The 17,399-nt window shown below is 37.3% G+C and overlaps 1 pseudogene; it reads right to left on the reverse strand.

Moving 5' to 3' along the window:
* Positions 1-911: 911 nt before the first annotated feature.
* On the reverse strand, positions 912-1,052 carry LOC147027621 (signal recognition particle RNA; annotated as a pseudogene).
* Between the last annotated feature and the right edge of the window lie 16,347 nt (positions 1,053-17,399).

The raw sequence follows: 17,399 nt of genomic DNA on the forward strand, positions 1-17,399 counted from the left end.
GGCCATGGCGGCCAGGCTGTGTGTTGGCTGGGGCACAATGGGAGCATGCGATTCGGTTGACGACACATAGCCTTGGGTCGTCGCCCCACCCTGCACCACTGAACCGAGAAAGGACAGATTGCGAGGCCATCCGTAGTCGTCCTCTTTGTTTAGCCTTGGATCGATCGCTGCATGTGCCTGTTGCTCCACCTCCGCCGCCTGCCTCTTGCCACTAGCTCCACCCACCAACCCTCTCTGCCTGCCTCTCACCGCTGGCTCCACCCACCCATCTTCTCCACTTGCTTATCGCCACTGGCTCCACCTATCCGTCTGACTCTGCCTGCTTGACTCCGCCTTCTTCACCCACTCGCCGCTGGCTCTACCTACCACCCTCCCTCACGCCTGCCAGTCTCGCCCATTCCATGGATCGGTGCAGATGCTGTGCTGGCACCATAGTCAAACAGGAGACAACGCGCCAACTCTCAAGTAGCGATCGTTCAGCGGAGCATCCCCCCCAAATCATATTGGGTAGTGCGGTCGGTCAACTGTGCAATGTATTACGAGACGGTTAGCCTCATCTCCTCTCCATTCTTCCAATTAACTCCTCTTTATCGGGTTGTGTGTGTGCGTGCGTGCGTGTCTGTGTGTGTGTGTGTGTGTGTGTGTGTGTGTGTGTGTGTGTGTGTGTGTCTGTGTGTCTGTGTGTGTGTGTGTGTGTGTGTGTGTGTGTGTGTGTGTGTGTGTGTGTAATGGTACCAGTCCTAGCTTTAAGTTAAGATTGTAGAAGATGTTGTTGTTGTTCGTCTTTCGGCTGCTCCCGTTAGGGGTCGCCACAGCGTATCATCCATTATGATCCGCATACTGATTTGGCATAGGTTTTACGCCGGATGCCCTTCCTGACGCAACCCTGGTCGCCTCTTACGACACAGGGATAAGGATTGGGTTTCACCATGATTCCGGGCTGCCCTACACCCTCTCGTAGCGCGGCCCAGTGCAGAGCTCCCGTCCTCAAGCGATCCTCCAACCCAAGCCTCCGAGTAGCCGGATTACAGGCGCACGCCACTACGCCCGGTTTAAGATTGTAGAAGATATATCGGTATAAGTCTACTCTGTGTCTGCTTTGTAAGTTGCTTGTTTTATTGTCGCACCACACATTTCATTCTATCCCTGCTTTACATACAACAATAAACGACATTCCCTGTGCCACATGCCTTTCCTCACCTGCCTGTTAATAAATGATTGTGTAGAAATGTTCCCAGCTCGTTTTTGTCCTTTTCTTTCATTGACCCAGCATGGTCCATATCCTCATCTCGCTGGGACTTCATTCCCAATGATCCGTTATTTTAGCTAGTACGTTCCTTAGCAGTCTCACTCGGCTGCATCTGATCCGGTAAAGTGAGCCGGTTCGGACAAAGCATACCGAAGGTGTGTCTCCCGTTAATTAGAATTATTTTTAGGTAACTGGTTAAACCTTAGACGGAGGAACCTGAGTTATGTGGTTTATTTATTGGCGTTCACGGTTGGTTAGCAACCCGCCGTGTCACGAAGTTATCTCTGTGCGATGGCCAGCGATTCGGGTAAGTCTGGTGGGAACCGAGATCGCTCAGAGCTCTTTGTTTTCCGCTTGGCTTCCGGCTTGGTGCGACTCCTTGGCCTCATCTTGGAGGTGGTTCTTCGAGGAAGCGACACATCGACGGGAAGGATCGGTGCCTCGTCTGACCAGCACGTGTTCGGAAGCGCGAGAGGATTCGCTGGAGCTCGGGAAGGATCACGGCTCACGGCGATTGGATCCAGCTCGCTCTCGCTGGAGCCCAGGTCCGAGCAGCTTGAAGACCACACGAGGTGGAGAGGTTCGAGATAGGTTCTGGGTTTCAGCTCATCTGTCCTCTGAGTTTAAGTCCTTATAAAAGGCATCAGCCACCATTTCTTGGGTGTGTGTGTGTGTGTGTGTGTGTGTGTGTGTGTGTGTGTGTGTGTGTGTGTGTGTGTGTGTGTGTGTGTACGTGTGTACGTGTGTCCGTGGACCCGTCTAATAAGTAGGAAATTGTTAAGTGCTTTGTGTGCTGTAAATGATTGCATTGCATTTCGTATAGACGGCATAGTTCTGCTCTTACGTGCTTCCCTCGTTCCCCGTTATTATGAGTAAATACCCCAATTGTTAAATGTTTTCAGCTCGTCGTGTTGATTCTTTCATTGACTGAGCATTTCGTGTGTTAGGAGCTAGAAAGCCGTTGGTTTGCCGTAAAAGGGGGACATTTGGACCCACGGTTCTCGGCGATTAAGCCGCTCGGAATCGCGCACGGGACAGCCTCGCTAAAGCGGCTTGTTTCGTACGAGTTCTGTCGAGGGTGAAATACCCTGGTAGTTGGATCACGTGGGTATTTAGGTAAATTGAAGTTGGCAATCGACCCTACCCCACGTGGACTGCCCATTGGCGTATTTCGGTTCTTGTACAAGGACCCGTCTGCTTCGGAGTTATCCGGGCGGCGATCTATATTCCGGGCGATCGTTCGGGCTGACTCGACTTGCGGCTCCGTCAGAGCGGTCGGCTCACGGCCAACGCACCGGCGCTGTAACAATATATATATATATACATATATATATATATATATATATATATATATATATATATATATATATATATGCGTATGCATATATATGCGTATGCATATATATGCGTATGCATATGCATATATATATGCATATGCATATATATATGCATATGCATACATATATATACACATATATACATATATATATATATATATATATATATATATATATATATATATATATATATATGAGCCTGGTGTTGGCGCAGTGGTTAGGGCAGCGGCTTGAGATCCAAAAGGTCCTGAGTTCAAGCCCCGTTGGGCCACTGAAATAATACACCAGGGGGTTGACTCAGCCTGTCATCCTTCCGCCCGGATAACCCCTGTTAAAATAGGTGTACCATATCCCTGTGTCGTAAGAGGCGACCAGGGTTGCGTCAGGAAGGGTATCCGGCGTAAAATATGTGCCAAATCTCTATGCGGATCATACAGATGATCCGCTGTGGCGACCCCTAACGGGAGCAGCTGAAAGAAGAATATATATATATATATATATATATATATATATATATATATATATGCATATATGTATATGTATATGTGTGTACGTGTATATATACGTATATACATATATACATACATAAAGAAGAAGAAGAAGAAATATGAATATGTATCTGCATATATGTGTATACATATACAGTAGACTAGGCGTAAGTCGGCAGCGTGTAACTCGTCACTTCGCGTAAGTCGGCCGCATCAAAAAGTCCCGAATTTATCTCATGTTAAGTCCCTATGAGTAAAGGGTCATCCCTCTGTAAGTCGTCATCTCTAAGTCGTCACTTCGTCTAAGTCGTCAGATGTTGTCCGTTCCCACGTAATGGAAACTCAAGTAAATTACCACTCCTACCTCGTCACACGGAACTGCTGCCTCGTGAGAATCCCGATTTCATGGAATCGTGATGCTCGCTTATTGGTTTACACCGCCAGTGATAGGCTATTTATAACTGCGTACACACTTTGATCGCACTGCAGGCAGGACCATGGCGACAAAGCGTAAGCTTACAACAAAAACCTACCAAGAAAAATACGACATTATCCAGTTTTGCGAGGCAAATCCACTGATGAAGAAAACAGCCATAGCTGAGAAGTTGGACATCAAACGGCAGACATTGAACGATATCTTGAAGAATAAGGGCACGATGTTTGGACAAGTGGAGAAGATCGCGAGGCCGGTGGTAAGTGTGAATCGCATGAAATGTGTGTCCTTTGAAGATGTCGATGACGCGCTCATCATCTGGTTTCGGCAAATGTCGGCTCAGCCAAATATTCGGTTGGACGGTGAAATGTTGCTGCTGAAGGCACATCAATTCGCTGCGGACCTCGGGAATGATGATGCCGAGACCTTGCCGATGCACTGGATAGACAGATTCAAAGTGAGGTGGGGAATCGGCAAGGTCAAGAAGTGCGGCGAATCAGGCGGTGTGGATTCGGCAGTTGTGCACGACTGGAAGGATGGCAAATTGAAAGACATCTTGGAAAGGTATCAGCCTCGGGACGTGTACAATGCCTATGAGACTGGGCTTTTCTGGCAGATGCTGCCAGAAAAGTCTCTGGGGTTTGTTGGTCAATCCCATCATGGTGATAAGCAGGCGAAGTTGTTGTCTTGCAGTTGTTCATTATCTTTACTTTTGATAAACTGATTCATGAATTCCATCTTTGCTTGATCACTTTCCAACTCACCAATGAACCCCCACCTATGCCCTGAGGATTGTGTTTTCCTTTTGGTACAATAGCCGGCTCTCACAAGTACGTGTCCAGGCCACGCGCGACTTCATCCTTCACCCCACAGTCATCATGAATGTTCGCATACGCGTAAGTCGTCACATTTCTAAGTCGTCACTTTTTTCTCGGTCCCAATGGTGACGACTTACGCCTAGTCTACTGTATATATATATATATATATATATATATATATATATATATATATATATATATATATATATATATATATATACACACACACACATATAGAGGGTGTCCCAAAAATATACACATAGATGTCTTTGGATACTTGCCAAGTACGTGCATGTCCCACAAGAAAGGATGAACTAGATCACAAGGCGGTTTATTATCATGGCACTGTTGTTGAAACTACCTCTGTCATTTCACTTGATCATTTCATGGCAAATTTTATGCACAATCTTCTTCTTTGGGAAAACAATGAATCCTGCAAGAGCACAGATCCACAACTACTACTACTAACTCCTACTACCTTCTTGTAGGGTCGACCAGGGAAATTATTTGGCTCAAGACTTTGATGAACTGACTAGCAAGGCCTAATGTTTGACTGAAGGTGGCAGGAATTTTGAATTTATTTAGAGTGCCGGCGATAACTCGCTGACTCTGCAAAAAAAACATGTGACCTTTAATTTCCACCAACTAATGTGAGTGGATGGGACACCCTGTTTCATGTACATCTGAGAGACAGAGCAATTTGTGACACGATGTCCTAGCTGTCTGCGAAGCACCAATCAAATAGCTTGTAGTCGTTTCGCGAATTGCACTAGATAACACCAGTCAGGTCAAAGCAAAGGTAAGTGCACCACCTGACTGCACCATCATGTCGCACCTTGCAAACATTGAACTGTTCTCTGACTTTGAAACTCTTGTCCTGCCCACATCATATAGGTTTGTTGGATTGTTTGCAAAATGATAACATTTGGGATGTTTCAATTACCGGATGATTCGTAACCTATTATGACAACATGGTTGTAAAATTTTCATTGACCTGAAATGATGACATTACAACATCAAGAGGGTGAGAAGTTGGAGGACAGAACTTCAGTTTGTAAACGTCATCGCCACGTGAATCAGATAAGATGGCAATAAAGTTCAACGATGCCGGTAAAGTGTGTTTTTATCATTTGGCACTGGAATCAAGTGTGTGTGTGCGTGTGTGTGCGTGTGTGTGTGTGTGTGTGTGTGTGTGTGTGTGTGTGTGTGTGTGAGTGTGTGTGTGTGTGTGTGTGTGTGTGTGTGTGTGTGTGTGTGTGTGCGCGTTTAAATCTTAATTGTTTTCTCACATCTGAGAAGTGAAAAACACACAAACGTGTGAACAATAAACTTTTTGTGCGTGTTTGTTGAACTCCCGAGGTCGCTTGTGAATCATTGTCACAACACTGCTATAATGCTGATGTTTATCGGAAAGCCGGATTTATATATTTATTACATGCTCTGGTCCGCTGTTTCCTCCAGTGCAGCACGTCGCTGCAGGTTTGCATCCCCGCTACAGAGCATCAAGCGGAAAAAATGGAGCAGGAATTTGGAACTTATCCTGAATGCCAGAGATGAGATAACTCACTGACACCGTTTGGCAAAAGACACACGTTGGGGGTGTTTAGCGTCCACAAAGTTAAAACTCGCAGAAGGGACGTCCATCTGAGGGATGTCGCTCTTTGTTACCTGTAAAACACCAATGGAACAGTTTATAGTCAGGTCGGGAATCGAACCCAGACAATAGACAGCTGGCTCTGTGAACGGTTTTGAATGGAGTGCTTGCTTGATTGCTTCAGCCACTTGGCGAGCGTTCTACAACAAACTTGGTAACTGAACATACCCCAGCTTATCCGACACACGAACCGTTTTCTGTCCCTTATATCAACCTTTCACCCTCCCTATTGGTCAGGCAATCTATGAACCGAGATATTATAAATGAAGGATTTATACACTGTGATGTTTCTTTCATATAAACACAAACATGATAGAACCACCCCAGCACGAGGCGCTCGATGTTGTTAAAATGTTTGCTTAAAATTACATCAAAATTGCGAATAACAAGAATACGACGTCCATTTAACGTATCTTTTTCTCCCGGAATGCACTACTTAAGCAGTGATAATTATATCCGAGGCTAAGGTCCGGTTGAATTGAGTTCACTGCGATATTAAGTCATGCAGAACAGCTAGATTTGAACCGGCAACCTCGTGGGTTATTAAATGTGGCCCCTGTGTCTTGACAGCACCAAGCCATCACACACACACACACACACACACACACACACACACACACACACACACACACACACACACACACACACACACACACACACACACCTCAGTAGTATGCGGAGAGCATCGTGCCTGCTATTAATCATTCTCCCAAAAGCATATTCTTGGAGGCGAAGCATGTTGGGCAATACCAGAACGCATTAAATCTTGTTTCCATAGCCGCGCCATTGCCACAATAATCACAGCCCAGTCGACAGTATAGATAATGGAAAGCTAATATCCGTGGAGCCAAGTGGATTAATAATTAAAGGGGTGGGGGCGTTTGTTTGTGCGTATCTTGGGTTGTCCACACCACTCTCTGCTATTTACACTTGTAAACACGCATCAGGTGCAATTTATTGAATTGAATTCGTAAAGGTCAGTGTTCCTGTGGCCTTGCCGTTAAAATTGTGCACGAGAAAGTGCTGTGCAATCGAAGGTGAATTTGCAATTCACACGATATTCGGATTGATTTGTTTATCGGTTTAATGTTTGCATCTCAGCAGAACAACACCTGCATCCTAAGTTTGCTAAACAAGGCAACAGTGGAAAGGAGTTTGGCATTGTGACTCAGACAAATCTCTGTGTCTGTCTGTCTGTCTCTCTCTCTCTCTCTCTCTCTCTCTCTCTCTCTCTCTCTCTCTCTCTCTCTCTCTCTCTCTCTCTCTCTCTCTCTCTCTCTCTGAAAGACCCGTAACCCTCCCATCTGGCTTCTTTAACAATCCCCTTGAGAAAGTTCCATCATTCGAACTCCTGGGTCTCAATATTAGCCATGATCTTTCTTGAGCACACCACATTTCAAAGTTGGCTTCCAAAGCCAGTTGCCGATTGGGCATCCCCCGTTGTGCAACATCCTTGGCACACCTGGCACCTGAACTCTTATCCAGCGACAAAGCCTTAATCTGACAATTGATGAAATACTGTTCTCGGCTCTGGGCTGGCGCTCCTGCCTCACACACCCTGCTCAGCATGATGCCGTGGAAACCAAGGCCTTCAAGATCATTGTAATCTCCGTCAATCAAGCTGAGTCTATGTACCTATCATTTTGCCATCACCAACAGGTCAGTGGTTTCTTTTTCTTCTTCTGCCTCCTTTCTGGCCTTACACCTGCTGCCCTCTTCATTATCCCCCTCAGATTTCAGCAGGGCTGACGTGGTCCACCAAGAATCCCCTTCAGATGAATCTCCCAAAATCCAGATTCACCGTTCACCTGCACTCATTTGTTCCTCTTTTTCCTAGCTGTGGAACCAACTTCCATGTTCTCTTCAATCCCATTTTTCCCTTCAGGCCTTAAAGACAGCTGTTCAGCACAATTTCAGATCATCCCCATCCAAAACAATGATCTTTTCCACCCCCATTAACCCTTCGTAAGCCCTCCTCTTTCCAAATTTCCAGTTTTTCCAGAGAGTTTGCTTCTTTGTCGATCTTGTCCACCTCATATATCATCTCCCACCCCTCATTCTTGCCCACATCCTTCAACTGTCCAAGTCCCCCTCTATGTTGTCCATCAACCCTGCTGTTGGTGTATTTCCCCCCTCGCTTTGTACTGTTCCTATTTTTTAGCGAACCTAGAATGTAGTTCAGGTGAGCTTATGTGATGGTGCCTAATCAGTCCATCCGTCTGTGCATTCGACCATCCGTAAACACACGTAACTTCTCCTAAACGGCAGATGGTATTGTGACCAAACTCAGCTAAAATGATATTTGGTATGGCAGAACTCAAGTTTGTTGATGACATATTCCCACTCCACCTATAAGTAGGTCATCGTAAGGTTTAAAGGTCCCAAAAGTAGTTGAATTTTGATGTAGTTTTGCTACCATTTTGGATTCCAGGAAAACCTTTAACAATATTCTTCTCTAAAACTGCCTAACCGATCAATGTGAAACTTTAAATTTATGATCAATGTACAATGGGAAACATTATTTGTTAACAATTACATAATCAGTCACGTGGTATGGCAGGCATATTGTATCGTAAGGAAACCCTTTAAAATCCTAATCTCTGAAACTGTTTAACTGATTGATGCGAAACTTTACAAATGTGATTTACTACATGTAGGAAATATCATTTGGTAACAATGATGTCATTGGCCACGTAGTCCGACAGCCATTTTGGATTCAAGGATATTTTAAAAATTTCATCTTCTCTGAAACCACTTAACCGATCAATGTGAAACTTTAAATATATGATTGACTACCTTTGGGAATGGTTGTTTAAAATAAGCAGATCCAAAACAAAAATATGGCCATCAATGATGTCAGAATACAGAAGTTGGGTAATATATATATATATATATATATTTTTTTTTTTAAGTATGAAATATAGACACCTTGGAGTTGCACGTTCTCAAATAGGGACAATTTTGACACAACAGGAAATGATATCAAACCAGAAGTGGGAATACCTCAAAAACTAAGGCTCATAGACAGCAGGGAGGTAAAGCATGGTGTTGGCTTAATGGTTAAGGTGGTTGGGTTAAGATATTTGTGTCTTGTGTTTGAGCCACTTCCATGTTGGTAAATAATATTTGGTGGGTTGACTCAACCTGTCATCCTTCTGAAGTCATCAAAATGAGTACCAGCTGACTGGAAAAGGGGGGCACTGCATCAACAGCACAGCTGCTCTCCCAGCAATGATGCAACCAGCAGCCACTGGCTGAATAAAAAATTATTATTAGTCGGGAGTTGTACTCTTGTGAAAATCACGTCAATCCTACCTGACATAAAATGTGTATTCTAAATCCAGCTTTTATTTTTATGCTGATCCATCCATCACTCAACTTTTTGGCAACCATTTTCTTTTACGTTCTGATCTGTTCTGGGTTCTAGCTCCTCTATGAGTCTCGACATTGTATACAGAAAAGAAAATGCAAACGTGTAGGTTATTGTGGTTGGTACATTGTGTCTGTGTACACGTTTGTTCATTACACTCGCCAAAGGAGAGGGAATTGCCTGAGAGTCCGTTCACCTGTTTGTTTGTTTGTCCATAAAAGATGTGCAATTAGAATGTGCATATATCTATAAAGGATGTACAATTAGAATGTGAGTACATCTATAAAGTATATACAATTAGAATATCAGTATGTCTATAAAGTATATACAATTAGAATGTTTGTATATCTATAAAGTGTATACAATTAGAATGTGAGTATATCTGTCAAGGATGTACAATTAGAATGTGAGTATATCTATTTAGTGGATACAATTAGAATGTGAGTATGTCTTTTTAGGATGTCCAATTAGAATGTGAGTGCACCAATGGAGTATATACAATTACAATGTGTGCATATCTATAAAGTGTATACAATTAGAATGTGAGTTTATCGATAAAGTAGGAGCAATTAGAATGTGTGTACATCTATAAAGGATGGACAATCAGAGTGCGAGTACATCAATAAAGTATATACAATTAGAATGTATGTCTATAAAGTATGTACAATTCAAATTTGAGTATGTCTTTAAAGGAAGTCCAATTAGAATGTGTGTCTATAAAGTATATACAAATAGAATGTGTGTATTTCTATAACATGTATAGAAGTAGAATGTGAGTATATCAATAAAGGATGTACAATTAGAATGTGAGTATATCGATAAAGTAGGTACAATCAGAATGTGTGTGTATCTATAAAGGATGTACAATTAGAATGTGTGTATATCTATAAAGTGTATACAATTAGAATGTGAGTATATCTGTCAAGGATGTACAATTAGAATGTGAGTATATCTATTTAGTGGATACAATTAGAATGTGAGTGCACCTATGGAGTATATACAATTACAATGTGTGCATATCTATAAAGTGTATAAAATTAGAATGTGAGTATATCGTTAAAGTAGGAACAATTAGAATGTGTGTACATCTATAAAGGATGGACAATTAGAGTGCGAGTACATCTATAAAGTATATACAATTAGAATGTATGTCTATAAAGTATGTACAATTCAAATTTGAGTTTGTCTTTAAAGGAAGTCCAATTAGAATGTGTGTCTATAAAGTATATACAAAAAGAATGTGTGTATTTCTATAACATGCATGCAAGTAGAATGTGAGTATGTCTATAAAGGATGTACAATTAGAATGTGAGTATATCGATAAAGTAGGTACAATCAGAATGTGTGTGTATCTATAAAGGATGTACAATTAGAATGTGTGTATATCTATAAAGTGTATACAATTAGAATGTGAGTATATCTGTCAAGGATGTACAATTAGAATGTGAGTATATCTATTTAGTGGATACAATTAGAATGTGAGTGCACCTATGGAGTATATACAATTACAATGTGTGCATATCTATAAAGTGTATAAAATTAGAATGTGAGTATATCGTTAAAGTAGGAACAATTAGAATGTGTGTACATCTATAAAGGATGGACAATTAGAGTGCGAGTACATCTATAAAGGATGTCCAATTAGAATGTGAGTATGTCTATAAAGTAGATACAATTAGAATGTGTGTATATCTATAAAGTGTATGCAATTAGAATGTGAGTATGTCTTTTAAGGATGTCCAATTAGAATGTGAGTATGTCTTTTAAGGATGTCCAATTAGAATGTGAGTATATCTATTAAGGATGTCCAATTAGAATGTGTGTGTATCTACAAAGGATGTACAATTAGAATGTGTGTATGTCTATAAAGGATGTCCAATTAGAATGTGAGTATGTCTATAAAGTGTATACAATTAGAATGTGTGTATATCTATAAAGTGTATACAATTAGAATGTGTGTATATCTATAAAGTGTATACAATTAGAATGTGAGTATGTCTTTTAAGGATGTCCAATTGGAATGTGAGTATATCTATAAAGGATATCCAATTAGAATGTGTGTATGTCTATAAAGGATGTCCAATTAGAATATCAGTATGTCTATAAAGTATATACAATTAGAATGTGTGTATATCTATAAAGTGTATACAATTAGAATGTGAGTATATCTGTCAAGGATGTACAATTAGAATGTGAGTATATCTATTTAGTGGATACAATTAGAATGTGAGTATGTCTTTTTAGGATGTCCAATTAGAATGTGAGTATGTCTATAAAGTGTATACAATTAGAATGTGTGTATATCTATAAAGTGTATACAATTAGAATGTGTGTATATCTATAAAGTGTATACAATTAGAATGTGAGTATGTCTTTTAAGGATGTCCAATTGGAATGTGAGTATATCTATAAAGGATGTCCAATTAGAATGTGTGTATGTCTATAAAGGATGTCCAATTAGAATGTCAGTATGTCCATAAAGTATATACAATTAGAATGTGTGTATATCTATAAAGTTTATGCAATTAGAATGTGAGTATATCTATAAAGTAGGTACAATCAGAATGTGTGTGTATCTATAAAGGATGTCCAATTAGATTGTGTGTATATCTATAAAGGATGTACAATTTGAATGTGTGTATATCTATGAAGTATATATAATTAGAATGTGAGTATATCTTTAAAGAATGTACAATTAGAATGTGAATATGTCGATAAAGTAGATACAATTAGAATGTGAGTATATATTTAAAGGATGTCCAATTAGAATGTGAGTACATCTATAAAGTGTATGCAATTAGAATGTGAGTGTCTATAAAGTATATACAATTAGAATGTGAGTATATCTGTAATGTCTATACAATTCGAATGTGATTGTATCAATACAGTATATACAATTAGAATTTGAGTATGTCTATAAAGTGTATGCAATTAGAATGTGAGTATATCTATACAGTATATACAATTAGAATTTGAGTATATCTGTAATGTGTATACAATTAGAATGTGAGTGTATCTATACAGTATATACAATTAGAATGTGAGTGTATCAATACAGTATATACAATTAGAATGTGAGTGTCTATAAAGTATATACAATTAGAATGTGAGTATATCTGTAATGTGTATACAATTAGAATGTGATTGTATCTATACAGTATATACAATTAGAATTTGAGTATGTCTATAAAGTGTATGCAATTAGAATGTGAGTATATCTATACAGTATATAGAATTTGAGTATATCTGTAATGTGTATACAATTAGAATGTGAGTGTATCTATACAGTATATACAATTAGAATGTGAGTGTATCTATAAAGTGTTTCCAATTAGATTGTGAGTACATCTAGAAAGTATGTACAATTAGAATGTGAGTACATGTATAAAGTGTGTACAATTAGAAGGTGAGTACATCAGTACATGTATAAAGTATGTACAATTAGAATGTGAGTACATGTATAAAGTAGGTACAATTAGAATGTGAGTACATGTATAAAGTATGTACAATTAGAATGTGAGTACATCTATAAAGTATGAACAATTAGAATGTGAGTACATCTATAAAGTGTGTACAATTAGAATGTGCGTATATCTATATAGGATGTACAATTAGAATTTGAGTATATGTATAAAGTACATACAATTCGAATGTGAGTATAGCTATACAGTATGTACAATTAGAATGTGAGTCCATCTATAAAGTATATACAATTAGAATATGAGTACATCTATGAAGGCACCGATGACATCTGTAACATATCTTAATCCCCATGGGGATTACATTACAATAAGCCATGTCTCAATTTTTTCCATGGAGTGGTTTTGGAGATATAGAGGGGCAAAGTTTTTCGGTTTTTCCAAGATGGCACCTGTACTGTGTGACATATGATGTCATAATGATTGAAAAATTATATAGGAAGAGGTGCTCCAATGGTGAAAACTGTGTCCATTGGACCAACAATTGCTGAGAATTTTTTTTCACATTGACCGGATCAAGCAATACATTTGTCGAATTATGATGTCATAATGAATAAGGTATCTTAGCTATTTGCTAACATACCTTATTCCCCAATGTGGAGTACTTGACAATGAGCCATGTGTAAAAAAATTTCCATGGTGCGGTTTCGGAGCAAGACAGTAGAGGTGTAATTTTTTTTGGTACTTCAAAGATGGCGCCTGTACCACATGACCTATCACATCATAATTATCATTATAAATTCCTCGAGGAGGTGATGTACCGATGATCAAAAGTTCATGACAATTTGACCAACAGTTGCAAAGACAAAAATTTCATTACTTATCAAATCAAGCGTTGTACTTGTCGAATTATGATGTCATAATGAAGAAAGTGATGGCATAATCATCAACACATTTTATTCCCCATGGGGAGAACTTTACAACGAGCCATGTGTAAAATTCTTTCCATGGAATGCTTTTGGAGATATGGAGGTGCCATTTTTTTTGGTTTTTCCAACATGGTGCCTGTACTATGTGACCTATGACGTCATAATTATGACTACAAATTATATATATATATATATATACACATATATACATATACATATATATATATATACATATATACATATATATACATATATATATATATATATATATATATATATATATATATATATATATATATATATATATATATATATATATATATATATATATATATATATATATATATATATATATATATATATATATATATATATATATATATATATATATATATATATATATATATATATATATATATATATATATATATATATATATATACATATATATATATATATATATATATATATATATATATATACATATATACATATATATATATATATATATATATATATATATATATATACATATATATATATATATATATATATACATATATATATATATACATATATATATATATATATATATATATATATATATATATATATATATATATATATATATATATATATATATATATATATATATATATATATATATATATATATATATATATATATATATATATATATATATATATATATATATATATATATATATATATATATATATATATATATATATATATATATATATATATATATATATATATATATATATATATATATATATATATATATATATATATATATATATATATATATATATATATATATACATATATATATATATATATATATATATATATATATATATATATATATATATATATATATATATATATATATATATACATATATATATATATATATATATATATATATATACATATATATATATATATATATATATATATATATATATATATATATATATATACATATATATATATATATATATATATATACATATATATATATATATATATATATATATATATATATATACATATATATATATATATATATATATATATATATATATATATATATATATATATATATATATATATATATATATATATATATATATATATATATATATATATATATATATATATATATATATATATATATATATATATATATATATATATATATATATATATATATATATATATATATATATATATATATATATATATATATATATATATATATATATATATATATATATATATATACTCCCCCCCCCCAGCACAACCACCTTTATCCCCTCGGCCCCCACCTACCCTGTTGACGCACTTATCTCCTTCACTCACCTACCCTGTTGTCACATTTAGCTCCTTCTCTCCCAGCCACTATTGCTCCGTTTCCTGGCAGGTGATGAGCACGAACCCCTCCACTGACATTTCACCCAACTTTACAATGCTTCTCGGTCCTGAAGGGAGGACGATGTTTTGCCGCCTATACTTGGCACCTCACGGTCGAGCAAAACACTGAAATAAACATTTAAGACAGTAAATAGAGGGTAAAATATCAAGTAAAAGGTCAATGGGGTTCGGAGTTTGAGACACAGACAATAGGGTGGGTGGATGTCTGTCAACATAATAGCGATGCACATCTCATTTCACATTTAATTACTTTTTTTTGCTTATTCTGAACACTCATTAAGGAAATAACTACGTTATATTACGCATGTATTAACCTCCAGGAGTCATTTCCACAACAATAAATTTGAGGTGAAGCCCTGAAATTAAGTTGGCATTCAGGATGTCAAGAAGTGGAGGTAAAATGGCTTTAACACACAAAGCATTTTGGGTATAATTTCACCATTGGGTCTGAAGCAGTTATTGTTTTTTGTTAACATTACTATTATTATTATTATTCTTATGTTTATTATTTTCTTATAAAAGCACTTTCACCTGGTTTTGTGTTGATTGGAAGCACACTTTACACAAATGGCACACACTCGTTTGCTCAAACACAAAAAATAAATAATAAGACTACTTGGCAAGCCAGAAGAAGAGGTCAGAAGATCCTGGTCGTTGGAGAAATGAAAAAACTAAGAAAAGACAAGACCAAGTGACCACAGCACTGTCAGTGTGGTCACGAGAGCACACTGTCCCTTTGTAACTCTCGCTTCATCCTATTTAATTTTCTGCATGTTTGATCAGATTGCTGCAGCAAAAAAATGCAGTGAAAGAGAGTCCAGGTCAGCTGAATGCTGTCCTATTAAAAATTCAGTCCAAGCTTTGCAAAGGCAGAGCTAAACAGCTCACCACATGGAAAACGCTTCATCCTGAAGGTCACCCTGACATCGATGTCAGGGCAGGCCTACACTAAAAGCCCTTTCCGGCCAATCAAAAAGATAATCTGTACGAGTTAATCTGATGCTAATTCAAAGTATTTTACATTTTAAGTAAAGCAGATTAATTTTTGTAAAAGTTTGAAAAACCTATAAAAAAATTGAAAACTTTCGAAACCTTCACTTTGTTAGTCATGTACTCACATAATTTTTGAATAACTATATAGTCTATATCAACTTAAAAAGCTTAAATAATGTGATCAACAGTTCTTAAAATGGCATGCACTGATAAAGCAAATGTCAATTTCTGGAGTTTGCTGAAGATGCGTACAGAATAAATCTAGTTACAAATTTCTCTTATTTCATTATTTTCCTTTATTTGTTGACTAATACTTGAAACAAATAGGCTTTTCATATACTTAGCCATATAACCCATATTACTTCCCGCACAAATATGTATCTGTACCCTGAGTTTGGAGTTTGTCGCTTTAAGGATGTAGCTGCAGGTGTGTGTGTGTGTGTGTGTGTGTGTGTGTGTGTGTGTGTGTGTGTGTGTGTGTGTGTGTGTGTGTGTGTGTGTGTGTGTGTGTGTGTGTGTGTGAGAATGAGAGAGTGAGAGAGTGACCGAGAGAGAGTGAGAGAGAGAGAGAGTGAGAGAGAGAGAGAGAGAGAGAGAGAGAGAGAGAGAGAGAGAGAGAGAGAGAGAGAGAGAGAGAGAGAGAGAGAGAGAGAGAGAGAGAGAGAGAGAGAGAGAGAGAGAGAGAGATAGAGAGAGAGAGAGAGAGAGAGAGAGAGAGAGAGAGAGAGATTTGTGTGTTGGTATATATATATATATATATATATATATATATATATATATATATATATATATATATATATATATATATATATATATATATATACACACACACACATGTATATTTCGAGATCAAATTCAACATGGCCGACTGGCAGCCATTTTAGCTGTGAAAAACCTGATGTTGAGCATGTCCTCAACCATTTCTCAGACATGCATTTACCAATGTTCTTCAAACTCAGCACACAGAAAACAAATTATTGCTTACATATGCACATCATTTTTCTTTTTTTGGAGATTTGATCCAAAATGGCCGACTTGTGGCCATTTTATTAATTAAATGTGTCCCCAACCATTTCTCAGACATGCATGGTCCGATTTTTTTCAAACTTGGCGAAAGCACAGTACATGATGCCATACATGTGTGCCTCACTTTATTTTGCGATCTTATTAAAGGTGGCCGACTAGTGACCATTTTAGTTGTTCATAACTGTGGGCTTGCCCTTTAACTCCGCACAGCAAAATTACTAAA

Source organism: Eptatretus burgeri, chromosome 4 (assembly GCF_056783735.1).
Source record: "Eptatretus burgeri isolate ZD-2024b chromosome 4, Ebu_testis_v1, whole genome shotgun sequence".
NCBI lineage: Eukaryota > Metazoa > Chordata > Myxini > Myxiniformes > Myxinidae > Eptatretus > Eptatretus burgeri.